A 17896-nucleotide genomic window follows, 5' to 3' on the forward strand; every position below is an offset into this window, starting at 1 on the left:
TCTACGCACCAGCGCTGGAAAGGGTGGAGCCAGTGCACAGACACTGAGTGCCTTCAAGGACAATAGCTCAGCTGTGCAGACTTACTTCCCTTCGGAATAAAAAAGAGAAAGGGAGAGAGAGAGAGAGAGAGAGATTTACCATACCTAACCTGGGTGTGTCACCTTTGGCACACCCTTAACCCTGAAGAACTGAACAGATCTCTCTGGCCAAAACCATCACAAGCCTCTAAAGATCCACCAAAAGCAGACAGTCCACTTAATCTAGAGTCACAGTATAATGAGAAAAGCCACCACAGTGAGGAAAAAAAAGAAAAAGAAACCAAAGAATATCTCCACAATGCCAAGCAACAAATGCAGAAACCGAGGAAACAAGAACAAGGAAGACATTATAACTCCCCCAAATGAACATGACACTCCAATTCAAGATTATGAAGATGATGAGATAGAAGAAATGCAAGATACGGATTTCAAAAAATTTATGATAAGAACATTTAGAAGTTTTCAAAAGCAAATCCTTGAACTACAGAAATCCTTACTGGACAGGATTGAAAATCTCTCTCGTGAAAATGAAATCCTAAGGAGGAATGAAAATGACACAGAAACTAGTAGAACAGTAAAGTGTGATAGTGAAGAGAAATCAAAATGAAATGAAGAACTCAATAGATGAAATGACAAACACATTTGAGAGCCTTAAAAACAGAGTCAGTGAAACAGAAGAGAGAATATTGAACTTAGAAGACAGAGCACAGGAAAGTATACAGTCAAACCAAAGAAAAGAAGAAGAAATGAGGAATCTAAAAAATATTGTTGTGAATCTACAGGATACCATTGAAAAACCCAACATTAAGGTTCAAGGAGTTCCTGAAGGCATGGAGAGGGAGAAAGGATTAGAAGGCCTTTTTAGTGAGATACTAGCAGAGAACTACCTGGGTTTGGAGAAGGACAGAGACATCCTAGTACAGGAAGCTCACAGAACCCCTTGTAAACATGACCAAAAGAGATCCTCACCACGACACGTTGTAATCAAACTCACCACAGTGAAACATAAAGAAAAGATCCTAAAATGTGCAAGAGAGAAATGTCAGATTACTCTCAGAGGATCTCCAATTAGACCCACAGCAGACTTATCAGAAACCCTATAGGCTAGGAGGGAATGGTGAGATATAGCCCAGGTACTAAGAGAAAAAAAACTGCCAGCCCAGAATATTATATCCTGCCAAGCTCTCATTTGTGAATGAAGGTAACACAAAGACCTTTCATAGCAAACAGATTTGTCACCACTCGTCCAGCCCTGCAGAAGATGCTTAAAGATGTGTTACACACAGAAACACAAAAACACGGCTATCAATATGAAGGTAAAAGATCACAGAAAGTTCAAAGCACATATTAGAAACATCTTTGGGGAAATGGCAGGGCAAAGTTACTACTTATAAATAGTCACATTGAACATTAATGGCCTCAACTCTCCAGTTAAAAGACACAGACTGGCTGAATAGATTAAGGAACAAAACCCATCTATTTGCTGCCTACAAGAAACACATTTTTCCAACAAAGATGCATGCAAACTGAAAGTGAAAGGTTGGAAAAAGATATTCCATGCCAACGAAAAACAAAAAAGAGCTGGCATAGACATCTTAATAACAGACAAAATAAACTTTAACACAAAACTGTTGAGACAAAGAGGAGCACTATATAATGATTAAGGGATCAATTCAACAGGAAGATGTAACTATTGAAACAATTGAAAAAGAGGGAATCCTGCAAAATTCTTTCTATGAAGGCAGCATCACCTTAATCCCTAAGCTGGAAAACACATAGCACTGAAAGAAAATTACAGACCAATATCCCTGATGAACATAGATGCAAAAATCCTCAATAAAATTCTGGCCAATAGAATGCAACAACACATCAGAAAGATCATCCACCCAGACCAAGTGGGATTTATCCCTGGTATGCAGGGATGGTTTAATGTGCACAAAACAATCAATGTGATAAACCACATTAACAGACTGCAGAAGAAAAACCATATGATTATCTCAATAGATGCCGAGAAAGCATTTGATAACATTCAACACCCTTTCATGATGAAAACTCTAAACAAATTTGGTATAGAAGGAACATTCCTCAATACAATCAAAGCACTTTATGAAAAACCCACGGCCAGCATCCTATTGAATGGGGAAAAGATGGAAGCATTTCCACTGAGATCTGGCACAAGACATGGATGCCCACTCTCACCACTGCTATTCAATATAGTCCTGGAAGTTTTAGCAAGAGCCATTAGGCAAGGAAAAGAAATTAACGGATACAAATTGGGAAGGAAGAAGTCAAACTATCCCTCTTTGCAGATGATATGATTCTTTATTTAGGGGATCAAAAGAACTCTACTAAGAGACTGCTGGAATTCATAGAAGAGTTTGGCAAAGTAACAGGATATAAAATCAATGCACAAAAATCAACAGCCTTTGTATACACAAGCAATGTCACAGCTGAGAAAGAACTGCTAAGATAAATCCAATTCACAATAGCTACAAAACAATAAAATAACTTGGAATAAACTTAACCAAGGACGTTAAAGATCTCTATGATGAAAATTACAAAATCTTAAAGAAAGAAATACAAGAGAATACCAAAAAATGGAAAAATATTCCATGTTCATGGATTGGGAGAATCAATATCATCAAAATGTCCATTCTCCCAAAAGCAATTTATAGACTCAATGCGATACCAATCAAAATACCAAAGACATTCTTCTCAGATCTTGAAAAAATGATGCTGAAATTCATATGGAGGCAAAAGAGACCTCGAATAGCTAAAGCAATCTTGTACAACAAAAACAAAACCAGAGGCATCTCAATACCAGATTTCAGGACATACAACAGGGCAGTTGTAATCAAAACAGCATGGTACTGGTACAGAAACAGATGGATAGACCAATGGAAAGGAATAGAAACACCAGAAATCAACCCAAACATCTACAGCCAACTTATATTTGATCAAGGATCTAAAACCAATTCCTGGCATAAGGACAGTCTATTCAACAAATGGTGCTGGGAAAACTGGATTTTCATGTGCAGAAGCATGAAGCAAGACCCCTACCTTACACCTTACACAAAAATCCACTCAACATGGATAAAGACTTAAATCTATGACCTGACACCATCAAATTATTAGATAACATTGAAGAAACCCTGCAAGATATAGGCACAGGCCAAGATTTCCTGGAAAAGACCCTGGAGGCAGAGGCAGTCAAAGCCAAAATTAGCATTTGGGATTGCATCAAACTGAGAAGTTTCTATATGGCAAAAGAAATAGGAAAGTGTAGAGGCAACTGACAGAATGGGAAAAAATATTTGCAAACTATGCAACAGATAAGGGATTAACCAGAATCTACAAAGAGATCAAGAAACTCACAACAACAACAACAAAAAACCCCACTTAAGAGATGAGCAAAGGACCTCAATAGACATTTTTCAGAAGAGAAAATCCAAATGGCCAAAGACACATGAAAAAATGTTCAGGATCATTAGCAATCAGGGAAATGCAAATCAAAACCACAATGAGGTTTCACCTCAACCAGGTGAGATTGGCTAACATACAGAAATCTACCAACAATAGATGCTGGAGAGGATGTGGGGAAAAATGGACACTAACCCACTGTTGGTGGGAATGCAAACGGGTAAAGCCACTATGGAAGTCAGTTTGGAGATTCCTCAGAAACCTGAATATAACCCTACCATACAACCCAGCCCTCCCACTCCTTGGAATTTACCCAAAGTAAATTAAATTGGCAAAAACAAAAGCTGTCTGCAACTCCATGTTTATTGCAGCTCAATTCACAATAGCTTAGACCTGGAATCAACCTAAATGCCCATCAACAGTAGACTGGATAAAGAAATTATGGGACATGTACTCTATTTAGTACCATACAGCAGCAAAAAAAAAATGAAATCCGGTCATTTGCAACAAAATGGAGGAATCTGGAAAACATCATACTTGTGGGGAGCAATCCGGACTAGACTAAGTTACTCGAATTAGGACTTATTCTATGCATCTGCTCTCCCACAATATGGCGCTGGGAGAGAAGTAAACAGCTTCCGCACAGCTGCCTCCAGTTCAACCAATTAACTGTAGGACTTGCTCCTGATTGGAGAGCAGCGTGCTCGGCGTGTGGGCAGCCGAGTTGGGATTGGCGGAGGAGGACTATAAAGGAGGAGAGAGATGGCATGCACCGGAAACATCTATGGGGAACATCTAAGGGAACCCGTGCAGCCCCCGAGAAAGCCGGCCGGTGGTGTGCCGCTCCCCTGCGGAAGTGGGGAATGCGGCCAGGGGGAACTGCCCTTCCACGGAGGTGGAAGGGATAGTAGCCAACCCGGGAAGAACCAGCAGCAAACCCGGGGAGGGCCGAGCAGACGAAAGAACAGCGCAGGGTCTTGTGTCGTTCCCCCACGAAGACGGGGAGCGACAATACTGAGTGAAATAAGCCAGTCCCAAAGGGACAAATATCATATGTGCTCCCTGATCGGTGACAACTAACTGAGCACCAAAAAGGAAACCTGTTGAATGAAGTGGACACTATGAGAAACAGTGACTTGATCAGCACTTGTCCTGACTGTTGATGAACAATTTAATGCTTTATCCCTTTAATATTTTTTGTTCTACTTAATACTATTGGTTGAACTCTTTAGTTAACACACAATTATTCTTAGGTGTTTAAATTTAACTGAAAAGTGATCTCTGTTTAATATAAGAGTGGGAATAAGAGAAGGAGGAGATGTACAGTTTGGGACATCCTCAATCAGACTTGCCCCAAATGGTGGAGTTAGAAAAGTGCCAGGGAATTCCAATTCAATCCCATCAAGGTGGCATGTACCAATGCCATCTCACTAGTCCAAGTGATCAGTTTCAGTTTACAATTGATCATAATGATAGGATTAAGAGTCAAAGGGATCACCTAAACAAGACTAGTGTCTGCTAATACTAACTGAAAGAATTAAAAAGGATCCACGATGGGAAGGGGGATACACAGCAGACTCATAGAATGGCAGATGCCCTAAACAGCACTCTGGCCTCAGAATCAGCCCTTAAGGCACGCGGATCCAGCTGAAAAGTCCATGAGAGTATTTCAGGCATGGAAAGCCAAGATCCTCTGGCAAAAACAAAACAAAACAAACAAACAAAAAAACAAAACAAAACAACTAAGTGAAAGATCTCTGTGAGATCCCAGTGAAAGGAATGGGCCACCAAAGAAGTAGGTACCTTTCTCTGAAGGATGGAGGGAGCTTCCACTTTTACTATGAACTTGTCTAAACATTGGTGTTGGCAAACCTAAAAGGCTTCCATAGCCTTGGCAAGCCATGACAAGATCCTAGGGAGATTACTGACAGCATAAATAAGAGTGTCACTTGTTAAGACAACAACAGGAATCACTTGTACTTACTCCCCATGTAGGATCTCTATCCTTAATGTGTTGTACAATGTAAATTAATGCTATAACTAGTACTCAAACAGTACTTTACACTTTGTGTTTTGGTGTGGGTGCAAACCATTGAAATCTTTACTTAATATATAATAAATTGATCTTTTGTATAAAAAGAGAATTGAAAATGAATCTTGATGTGACTGGAATGGGAGAGGGAGCAGGAGATGGGAGGGTTGTGGGTGGGAGGAAATCTATGGGGGAGAAAAATCCACTGTAATCCAAAAGCTGTACTTTGGAAATTTATATTTTTTAAATAAAAGATTTTTTTAAAAAAAGAGTACTCAAACAGTATATTTCACTTTGTGTTTTTATGGGGGTGCAAACTGTTGAAATCTTTACTTAATGTACACTAAACTGATCTTCTGTTAAAAAAAAAAAAAAAGAAAAGAAACTATCAATTCCCAACTTGACTCTCACTGGGATTAAACATGACAATAGGTCTGATCTGATTTCATCATCATTTAAAAAAAATCATCTATTATTTTTCACTTTATGTTTCTGTGTGGGAACAAACTGTTGAAATCCTTACTTAAGGTATACTAAGCTGATCTTCTGTATACTAAGATAATCGAAAATGAATCTTGATGTGAATGGAAGGGGAGAGGGAGTGGGAAAGAGGGAGTGGTGGGTGGGAGGGACGGTATGGGGAGGAAAGCCATTGTAACCCATGAGATGTACTTTGGAAATTTATATTCATTAAATAAAAGATAAAAAAAAAAAAAGATAGTATGGAATACTACATAGCAGTTAAAAATGAAATCCAGTCATTTGCCACAAAATGGATGAAGTTGGAAAACATCATAATCTGTGAAATAAGACAATCCCAAATGGACAAATACCAAATTTTCTCCCTGACCTGTGATAACCAACAGAGCACCTAAAAGGCAATATGTAGAAGGGATATTGACAATTTGAGAAGCAATGGCTTTGAACATCCCTTTCTTTACTATTAAGGAAGAGGGTTTTTTTCTTTTTCTTTTCTTTTACTTTACTTAAGTTTTTTTCTTTCATACTAATCATTGAACTCTACTTAACAAAGAGTTCACCATATGTGATAAAGTTAATTGAAAATTTATCCTAGCAAAAAATAAGAGAATAAGAGAGGGAAGAGGAAGGGGGTAGGAGTGTAGTTAGTAGGGCAAGCACAATGGGAAGAATCACAATGATACTAAATTTGGGAAATGTATGAAGTTTATAACTATGAAGCTGTATAGTTCTGTATACATTCCTGTGGACTTACTTCAAAGGGCTCAGTTTAAAAACTTGCCATGGAACCCCAAATCTCCTTAAGCTCAGTGGTAAAAATAGCATTTTAAGTGTTATAGAGATCATATGGATGGGATTAAGTGTTAAAGTGATGATATAAGTGTCTGGTAATTATAATAGATAGATTTAAAAAGGAGCAAATGCTCCAACATGGGAAGCAGTCCATACAGCACACACACAGAATGACAATCACCTTTAAGTAGCACTCTGATCTCAGAATCAACCCTGAAAGCATTTTGGTCTGGCTAAAAAGCCCAAGGGAGCATTTCGGGCATGGAAAGCCAAGATACTGTGGCAAAAAACAATGTTCTACATGAAGGACCTCTGTGGGTAAGACCCAAGTGGAAAGAAGTGGCCACCAAAGAAGGATATACTTTTCTCTGAAGGGAGGAGAGAACTTCCACTTTGCATATGGACTTGTCTAAATACTGATGGAGTTTGTGGATTCAAAAGGCTTCCATAGCCTAGGCAGCTCATGTCAAGAGCCTCAGGTGATCATTGACATCATACGTAAGAGTGTTAATTGTTAAATTAACAGCAGGAGTCACTGGGCACTAACTTCCCATGCAGGACCTCTGTCCTCAAAGAGTTGTATTATGAGACTTAATAGTAAAAGTTTTGGGGACAGGCGCTGTGCTGTATCTGGTAAAGCTGCTGCCTGTAGTGCCAGCATCTCATATGGGTGCCAATTTGAGTCCTGGATGCTCCACTTCCGATTCAGCTCTCTTCTATGGTCTGGAAAAGCAGTAAAAGATGTCCCAAGTCCTAGCGCTCCTACACCCATGTGGGAAGACCCAGAAGAAGCTCCTGGCTGCCATAATAATAACCTGACCAAGCCAACAAGCTGTCATAAGCCCTGATGGTATTCTCACCAATGATGCATGGACAGAACCAAGCAGTTAGTCAGCAGTCACGGTGGTGACCTCCTCTATGTCATTGTGCCCAAGGGCAGCTGACTCAGCCCCATGTCTGTGACCATCACAAGGGCTATCCCTGCCCCATACTACAAACCCAGTGAGAGGACAGAGATTTCAGATAAGAGAGGGACCTGTGGATGCCGTCGTGACTCTGGGCTGGTTGCTAAGGCAGAGAAGGATAAGGATCAGTTATGAGAGGAAGAAAGATCTGTCAGAGGAGATAAGCAACACGCCTGACCACGGAGACTTCAGGGCAGAACAGGGAGAAGGGCTGCAAGCCTGTCCTTTATTCACTGGTGGATTCCCCTGTGATAGCAGTTCATTGTTTCAGTGTTCTCCTTCTGGAGTCCAGGTTGTATTTTTTTCAATCCAAGAGAAGTTGGGGAAGTGGGTGGCAGGTTCCATGGTACTTATCATCAGCTAAGACAGCCAAGGAGTGGAGGTGCTGTCCAGTGGAACCTGCCTCCTGGGGAGAGTTGGTCACAGACAACATCATCCTTCTTGTACCAACTGCAGAGCTCCAAGACCGGGAAGACCCCGAGCCTCTGCTAGATCTCTCAGATTCTCGAGATGATGCAAGCTGTAGCCACCCAGGCCAAGGCTTTCCCTTTCCACAGATCCAAGGGGGTTGTCAGCAACATGCAGATCTCAGCTGGTGGGTGCTTCAGTCGGTGTACATCTTTTATGTATAATTTTACCTTCTTTAAATGTGCAAGTTATGTGAAAAATAATTTTATTAGTAGAGTAAGGGGGAAAGACATATTAGACATGGACCATGAAAACATGAAAGATGTTTACACTGTTTATATTCACTAGGAGGGATTTCATAGGATAATAGATAATCTCAGGCATATTGCTGCTAGGAGTTCCTATATTGCAATGAAGGATCTTTCTAGGAGAGTATACCACATAAATCAGTTTATTCAAGCAAGAATCAGAGTTCAAATTATCTTTTAAAAAAGACATGCATCTCCATAGTAGAGGTAAACCTGCATAGCTGTGGTTTAACTGGGAGGAATAAAAATGGCACAGCCCTAGCCACAGGATCTTAGTCCAGGAACAGGACATCATGTCACAGACCTGCATGCAGAAGAGGAGGCTGACAGCAAAATGAAGCACTGAGCTGCAGCAAGGATGAGAGGGGAAGTGCACTCACATGCTCAGGGCCAGGCTGAGGAGCAGGGTGTCACTCAAAGCAGAAGGCTGGGAAGGGGTGAGTACTGTTCAGGCTCTGCCCAAGTCGAGGAAGCAGACTATTTTCCAATCAGTGTGGACATGCTGCAATTACTGGGGGCATCCAAGATGGAGAGGAAAAGTTCTACAATAGTGACAGATGGAGGGCATTGGGGTGGAACCCACTTTTCATGTCCTGTGTCTTCCTTCTGGCCCTCTAGGCTGGATGCACTCAGGATACCCTATCATGTGCCACCTGGAGTCAGTGCAGGAGCTCATTAATGAGTCAGGAATGAGAAGCAAAGGTCTGTGGGGAGCCATCCACGAGCTGGGCCACAACCAGCAGCGGCATGGCTGGCAGTTCTCCTCACAGACCTCAGAGACCACAAGCAGCCTCTGGTTGGTCTGATGCATGAGGCAGTGCAGGGGATGCCCAGGGCTCGGGCCCACCCTGCTCTGAGCCTTCCTGAATGAGAAGAGAATTAAAGTACATCCTGTGTGAGTGGAATATGTGGACCTCTCTGAAAACACATCTACATGCAGGAGCAGAAATTCGGGGTGAGCTGCTGGGAGACACACAGTCTTGCAACATCTTGACTCCCTGGAGCTCCCCGAATCCTCCACCACCCTCCAGATTGGGCCCACCATGAGTCAGCAGAACAGGATAGTTAAAAATATGAGAAAGATTAAAAAATGGAATTGAAATTAAAAATGAGCTCTCGACGCAGAGATTTAGAATACAAAGAATTTGAGTGAAATTCCCATATAGAGACAGTTGAGGAGAGAAGAAATGGTAGTGAACAGGCTAAGCAGTTGCCTGGGGTACCAGTATCCCATATCAGAGTGCAACTTTCTGCTGTTGCACATCCTGGGAAGAAGTAGATTTTGACTCACGTACTTGATCCAACAACCTCCACTGCAGATCTGAATGGTATTTCTGGCTCCAGGCTTGGTCTGGCCAAATACTGGCTGCTGTGGGAATTTGGGAAGAGAAGCAGAATAGAAAAATATCTCTCTCACCCATAGAATGGCAGATGTCCTAAACAACACTCTGGCCTCAGAATCAGCCCTTAAGGCATGCATATCCGGCTGAAAAGCCCATGAGAGTATTTCAGGCATGGAAAGCCAAGACACTCTGGGAAAAAAAAAAAACCTAAATGAAAGATCTCTGTGAGTGAGATCCCAGTGGAAAGAATGGATCATCAAAGAAGGAGGTACCTTTCTCTGAAAGGAGGAGAGAATTTCCACTTTGACCATGGCCTTGTCTAAATATGATCAGAGTCAGTGAACTCAGGGGGCTTCCATAGCCTTGGCAGCTCATGACAAGAGCCTAGGGTGATTACTGATGCCATAAACAAGAGTGTCAATTTGTTAAGTCAACAACAGGAGTCACAGTGCACTTACTCCTCATGTAGGATCTTTGTCCTTAGTGTGCTGCACATTGAGATTTAATGCTATAACTAGTACTCAAACAGTATTTTTCACTTTATGTTTCTGTGTGGGAGCAAACTGTTGAAATCTTTGCTTAATGTATGCTAAACTGATCTTCTGTATATAAAGAGAAATGAAAATGAATCTTGATGTGAATGGAAGGGGAGAGGGAGTGGGAAAGGGGAGGTTGCGGGTGGGAGGGACGTTATGGGGGGAAGCCATTGTAATCCATAAGCTGTACTTTGGAAATTTATATTCATTAAATAAAAGTTTGAAAGCAAAAAAAAAATCTCTCTCTCTCTCTCTCTAAATATAAATAAATCTTAATAAAAATGTTTCACGTCAGGGAGTATTCATGAACTTATTCTGAGGATTCAGAGAGAGAGAGAGACAGAGAGGAAGGTCTTCCTTTTTTTTCCATTGGTTCAACCCCAAGTGGCCGCTACAGCTGGCGTGTTGTGGCCAGCCCGCTGTGCTGATCCGAAGCTAGGAGCAAGGTGCTTCCTCCTGGTCTCCCATGCGGGTGCAGGGCCCAAGCACTTGGGCCATCCTCCAGTGCCTTCCCAGGCCACAGCAGAGAGCTGGACTGGAAGAGGAGCAACCGGGACAGAAACCAGCACCCCAACCAGGACTAGAACCCGGTGTGCAGGCGCAGGCAGAGGATTAGCCTAGTGAGCCCCAGCGCTGGCCTTCTATTTTTTTCTAGTCTTCCCACAAATTTATAAAACTGCTTTAATTATTGTTTTTTTTTTTGACAGGCAGAGTGGAGAGTGAGAGAGAGAGACAGAGAGAAAGGTCTTCCTTTTGTCGTTGGTTCACCCTCCAAGGGCCGCCGCGGCTGGCGTGCTGTGGCCGGCGCACCACGCTGATCCGATGGCAGGAGCCAGGTGTTTCTCCTGGTCTCCCATGGGGTGCAGGGCCCAAGGACTTGGGCCATCCTCCACTGCACTCCCGGGCCATAGCAGAGAGCTGGCCTGGAAGAGGGGCAACCGGGACAGAATCCGGCTACCCGACCGGGACTAGAACCCGCTGTGCTGGAGCCGCAAGGTGGAGGATTAGCCTAGTGAGCCGCGGCGCCGGCCAATATTGGTATTAAATGAAGAATAATCTGAAGAAATCTAATTTTTTATATGGTGGAAGGGGAAAATTAACAACAAAAATACCACTGTCTTCCAGCTGCCTTAATATCCCTAAGACAGCTAAGTATGTGCTACTTAAATTACAAGATATAGGCTGTATATGGGAAATCCAAAGAAAATGGATAGATTTGTGGTCACATCTAACTCACCAAAGTTAAGCCACAAAGACATAGAAAACCTGAAAATGCCAGTAACAAGTAACAAGATTGAATCAATAACAAAGACTCCCAACAAAGAAAAGCCCAGAACTGGATGGCTTCACTGCTCGTTTTATTAACATTTTAAATAACTTACACTAATTATCCTATTTTTAAAAAGATATATTTGTTTAAAAGACAGAGCAATAGACAGAGGAAAATATAGAAAGAAAGAGATAGTCCTGGCTGGCGCCGCGGCTCACTAGGCTAATCCTCCACCTTGCGGAGCCGGCACAGCGGGTTATAGTCCCGGTCGGGGCGCCGGATTCTGTCCGGTTGCCCCTCTTCCAGGGCAGCTCTCTGCTGTGGCCAGGGAGTGCAGTGGAGGATGGTCCAAGTACTTGGGCCCTGCACCCCACGAGAGACCAGGAGAAGCACCTGGCTCCTGCCATCGGATCAGCCCGGTGCGCCGGCCGCAGTGCGCCGGCCGCGGCGGCCATTGGAGGGTGAACCAACGGCAAAGGAAGACCTTTCTCTCTGTCTCTCTCTCTCACTGTCCACTCTGCCTGTCAAAAAAAAAAAAAAAAGAGATAGTCCATTTGTTTCACTACCTAAATGGTCACAAATGCTGGTACTGGACTTGGCCAAAACCCAGAGTCCAGAACTCCATCCAGGTCTCCAATGTGTGTGACAGAGTCCCAAATACTTGGACCATCCTCTGCTTTTTCTAGGCACAGAAGCAGGGGTCTGGATTAGAAATGGAACAGCCAGAACTTGAATCAGCTGGATGACAGCATCACAAGCAGTGGCTTAGCATGCTGTGCAACAAAATTGGCCCTGCACCAATTTTTCTCTAACTAGTCTGAAGTATTGAAAAGGAAGGAACCCTTAAAAATTCATCCTGCCAAGTCAGAAATACCCTGTTACCAAAACCAAACACACACACACACACACACACACACACTACAGACCAATATTCCCGATGAATATAGATGCAAAAATTTTGAACAAAATACTAGTAAGTCAATTCCAACTTACACACTACGATCGAGGGGGATTTGTTTCAGTGATACAACAGCTATCTGCCATATGCAAATCACTAAATGCAATACATCATATTAACACAGACAATATGAATCATCCAAAAATACGTGAGAACTCAAAAGATGAATACTTTTTGGGGAAAAAGCTTAAAAATATTAGGTGTAGAAAAAACACACCTTAAAACGATAAAGGCTACCTATGGGAACCCATAGCCAACATCATACTAAAGAAGGAAAGACTGAAATTATTTCCTCTAAGATAATGAAGAAGTCAAGGGTGTTCACATTCACCACTTTTAGCCAATATCATATTGCATATCCTTGAGCAGGAAGACAAGAGAAATTAAGCACAAGCAAATCAGAATAAAGAACAAATTATTCACTGCAGATGACATGATTTGCACATAGAAAAAAAAGGCTCCAACAAAAGACAGATTGATGAATAAATTTCATAAGGTAGCAGGAAACAAAATTCATGTACAAAATTCAGTGGCTTTTTTATACTCTGATAAAGAAATTGCTGAGAAAGAAATCAACAAAGCAAACACTTTCACAATAACTACATAAGCTAAAATTAAATATCAGAAATAAATTTAAGGAAGTAAATGGTCTCTACAGTGAAAATTACAAAGCACTGAAGGAAGACATTGGAGAGACATTCCATGTTTGTGAATTCAAAGAATTATTATTGCCAAAATGCCCATTCCCATTATACCCAAATTAATCTAAAGATTCAATGCAATATCCATGAAGATAATAATGACATTCTTCACAGAAATTGAAAACACCTTACTAAAAGACCACAAGTAGTCAAACCAATTCTGGGCAAAAAGAACAAAGCAGGAGATTTTATAATAACTGACATCAAAACATATGGCAAAGTAAAAGTAAACAAAAGAGCATAATTGTGGCATAAAAAGCAACACATAGATCAATGAAACAGAACAGTGAATGAAGGCAGCAAGAACATGCATTGTACAAAAAATTCTTCAGTAATTTGTTCTGGACAAATTGGATATCCACATACAATACTATGAAACAAGGACACCCCCTACCCACACACACACACACACACACACACACACACACACATTTCTCACCATCTGCAACACTCAAGTCAAAGAAGGAACAAAGTCATAAATGTAAGATCTGAAACTGTGCAACTGCTTGAAGAAAACCTAGGATAAGTGCTTGAGGACACTGGTCTGGGCAAAGATTGTTTGGATACAACCCTCAAACAACAGGCAACAAAAGCAAAAACGGACAAATGGAATTATATCAAACTAACAAACTTATACACAGTCAACAGAATTAAGAGGCCACCAACAGAATTGAAGAAGACATTGGCAAACTGTTTAACCAAAAAAGAGATTAATATCCAGAATATGCTAGAAACTAAATCAATAGAAAAAATACAATGAAAAACTGAAGAAGTCACCTGTATTAGACATATCTCTAAAGAAGATATGCAAAGGTCCAACAGGTACATGCAGATTTTCTCAAAATCTTTAATCCTCAGAAATGTACATCAGTATGATCATGTGGTATCTCTCTCCAGTTAGAATGGTTTTAATCAGAAAGACAAAAAACAGCAAATGCTGATATGGATATGGAGAAAGAAATCTAATACACTGTTGATAAGATTTCAATTACAGAGTCATTACAGAAAATTGTAGAGTTTCATCCAAAAACTAGAAATACTATTAAGAAGGGATACAACAATTCCATTCCTGGGTGTATAGCCAAAGGATCTAAAAGTAGCATGTCAAAGGGATATCTGACTAAAATGATTACTGAAGAACTGTTCACAATAGCCAATGTATGGAATCAAGCTAGATTGGATAAATAGATTGTGGTATACATACATAATGGAATAGCAGTTGGTCTTAAAAAGAAAGAATTTTGTCATTTGTGGCAACATTTAAGGAACCAGAGGTCACAATGTTAACTGAAACAAGTCAGGTGTTGGGGCAGGTGCTGTGGCATAGTGGGTAAAGCCGCCACCTGCAGTTCTGGCATCCCATATCGGTGCTGGTTCGAGTTCCAGCTGCTCCACTTCCTATCCAGCTCTCTGCTGTGGCCTGGGAAAGCAGCAGCAGATGGCCAAAGTCCTTGGGCCCCTGCACCCACGTAGGAGACCTGGAAGAAGCTCCTGGCTTCTGATCAGTGCAGCTCTAGCCGTTGTGGTCCATTGGGGAGTGAACAAGTGGATGGAAGACCTCTCTCTCTCTCTCTGCCTCTCCTTCTCTCTCTGTGTAACTCTAACTTTCAAGTAAAATAAATAAATCTTTAAAAAAAGAAACAAGTCAGGTGCAGAAGGACAAATACCACATGCTTTCACTAGTATGTGGAACATAAAAATGTATGTCATACAAGTACAGTATGGGTACAGGGGATGGGAGGGGAGGAGAGACAATGGCTAAAGAGTATAAGGTGGGGCCAGTGTTGCAGCATAGCAGGTAAGGCAATCACCTGCAGTGCTGGCATCCCAAATGGGCACCGGTTTGAGTCTCACTGCTACACTTCTGATCCAGCTCTTTGCTATGGCCTGGGAAAGCAGTAGAAGATGGTCCAGACACTTGAGCTCCTGCACCCACTTGGGAGACCTGGAAGAAGCTCATGGCTCCTGGCTTCAGATCTGTGCAGATTTGGCTGCTGCGGCCATCTGAGGAGTGAACCAGTGGATGGAAGTCAGTCTTTCTCTCTCCCTCTCCCTCTCCCTCTCTCTCTCTCTCTCCCTCTCTGCCTCTGCTTCTCCGTAACTCTGCCTTTTAAATAAATAAAACAAACCTTCAAAAAAATAGTATAAAGTGCCAGTTGGACAGAATAAAGAACTTATAATGTTCTATATCACAATGGGATAACTATGGTTGACAACAATTAATTCAACATTTCAAAATAGTAAAAATTGTAGAAAGAATTTTGAATGCTTCCAAATGTTTGAGATGATAGATATGCCACTTACCCTATATGATTATTGCACATTGTATGCATACATTGCAGTATCACCATGAGCCTCATAAGTAAGTGCAGTTACTATGTGTGAATTAATAAAACTAGGGGCAAGCATTTGGAGCAGCCACTGAGACACCAATTAGAACAGTGGTATCCAATCTCAGAGTGCCTGGGTTCATGTCCAAGCTCTGCCTCTGATTCTAGCTTTCTGCTAATGAACACCCTAATTGGCAGCAAGTTATAGCTCAAGAACTTGGGCCCCTGCTAAGCACATGGGAGAACCAGGTTGATTTTTTCATTTCATGGCTTTCACCTGTCCCAGTCCCAGTCATTGCAGGCACATGGGGTGTTAATTAGAGGATGGAATATCTCTGTCTCTATCCCTCACTCTTACAAAGACATGAAAAATAAATTATGTGCTTAAATATTCAAAAATTAAAATAGATTTTTAAAACGTGGTAACACTGCACACATTTCATTATTGAATTATGATACATAACATCGGATATTCATTATCACCCAGGAAAGTTTGTTTCATTTTTTATTTTCTAACTTTTTTCAATAAACATTGGGTTTAATAAAAAGCATTGGTTCAGCTACTGAAATGATCATGATTTTTCTTCTTTAATCTATTAACATTATGAAGTCATTCTAATGTTAAACAAATATTGAGTCAGGGTAGTAACCCAACTAGTCATGCACTTTACGATACAAAAAATGATATGGTTTATGAATGCAGCATTGTTTTGTTCTTGGGCTTTTCACAGCTACGTTTATGGATTAGACTGTCCTGTAGTTTTCCTTTTTAGTATCCTTGTCTTGTATGGAAACGAAAGTCACATCCTTTTTCATAAGATGTTATTTAGCCTTCCATCTTTTTACTTGCTTTGGAAGCATCTCAGAAGAATGAAATTATTTGTTCCTTGAATATTAGGAAAAAAATCTCATCAGACATTGTGTCTCAGATTTTTTATGAGAGAGATTTATTGTATTTACTGATAATATATTATTGGTAGTCACAGAATTTTCATTTAACTTTCTTCCCAGTTCAGTTTGGAAAGTTATACTTTTCCATACTCTATTTTCATCTGAATTTTTAAATGTAGCAGCTTAGTGTTTATAGCACCCTTGCATTATTATTTAATCACTGTATTGTGTCATTTTCTTCTTCCTGCATTCCTGGTATTAGATATGTGTTTCTTCTCTCAAACCTTTTTTTCCCCTTGACCAAACTCATCAGAAGTTTGTCTTTTCAAAAAACCTGTTTTGAGTTTGTGCATTTCCACTTTCTTTAAATTTAAACAATATCTAAACTTAGCTTCATCTTTTCATTCCTCACCTTTTGGGCGGATGTATTATGCTACTACTATTTTCCTAAGATGATGTTCAGCTCCACTTACTATCAGTCCTTTTTCTTTTTCTCTAATACTAACTTTCACGGATGTGCACTTTCCAGCAGTAAATCTTCCTTCCATATTTACTCAAGAAGAGGGTTTAATTCTTACTATGACCTCGTCCTACAGTAGACAGTCTTTAGAGAAAAGAACTATCAAAAACTTTTCCAGATGTTGTCATCAATTCAAAAGCACACTAATGAAAACTTAACAGATATCTTCATAAACCTTGTGTGCTTAATATCATACAAATAGCTAAGAGGAAAACATTCATTAATCAAGTTAACCACTAGGCACACTGTCTATGAACTAATGAATGGATCAAAGCGAAAAGTGGATGGAAATTGAAAATGCAAGTCTTGATGAATTGACCTTTAGAATTAGAACTTTACTCAAATAACCAGCACTGACACCAGCCACCTGAGCAAGATCACAACGGTAGCTTGCATTACTCCACAACAGGGTCCATGACTTTGTGACTCTCACCAGAGAGAAAGTCGTCCAACTCATCACATCCAGTCCAGCTCTATCTAGCCAGTAGCAACATTCCAATTTCCCATCCCAGGATCAAAGCCAAGATGAGAGCCTAGCGAATGAGCCTCCTCCAAGGACCCTCTCTTGAGGAACCAGCCCAGAATGATTGCAGACCTCACTGCTTTTGCTCATTTTGTTAATGCCTATGCTATTAACATTTATCCATGGCTCCCACTTAATGTGACAGAAGATTTGTCATGACTGTGATGACCCCTTGCTAACCACAGGGCAATACCCTCCTGCACAGCATAAAGCAGACACCTGGAGAGCACTGGAAGGGCCTGGGAAGATCTTAGGGTCTAAATCACTGAAGTCTGGGTTACACACCAGACCCTGAAAGAGCTGCCCAGAATTCATTACAAGAAGACTACTTAGAAACTCAAAGGTATCATAAGGTGAAACACATCCCATTAACTCACACA

Source organism: Oryctolagus cuniculus, chromosome 3, assembly GCF_964237555.1.
Source record: "Oryctolagus cuniculus chromosome 3, mOryCun1.1, whole genome shotgun sequence".
Classification (NCBI taxonomy): Eukaryota; Metazoa; Chordata; class Mammalia; order Lagomorpha; family Leporidae; genus Oryctolagus; species Oryctolagus cuniculus.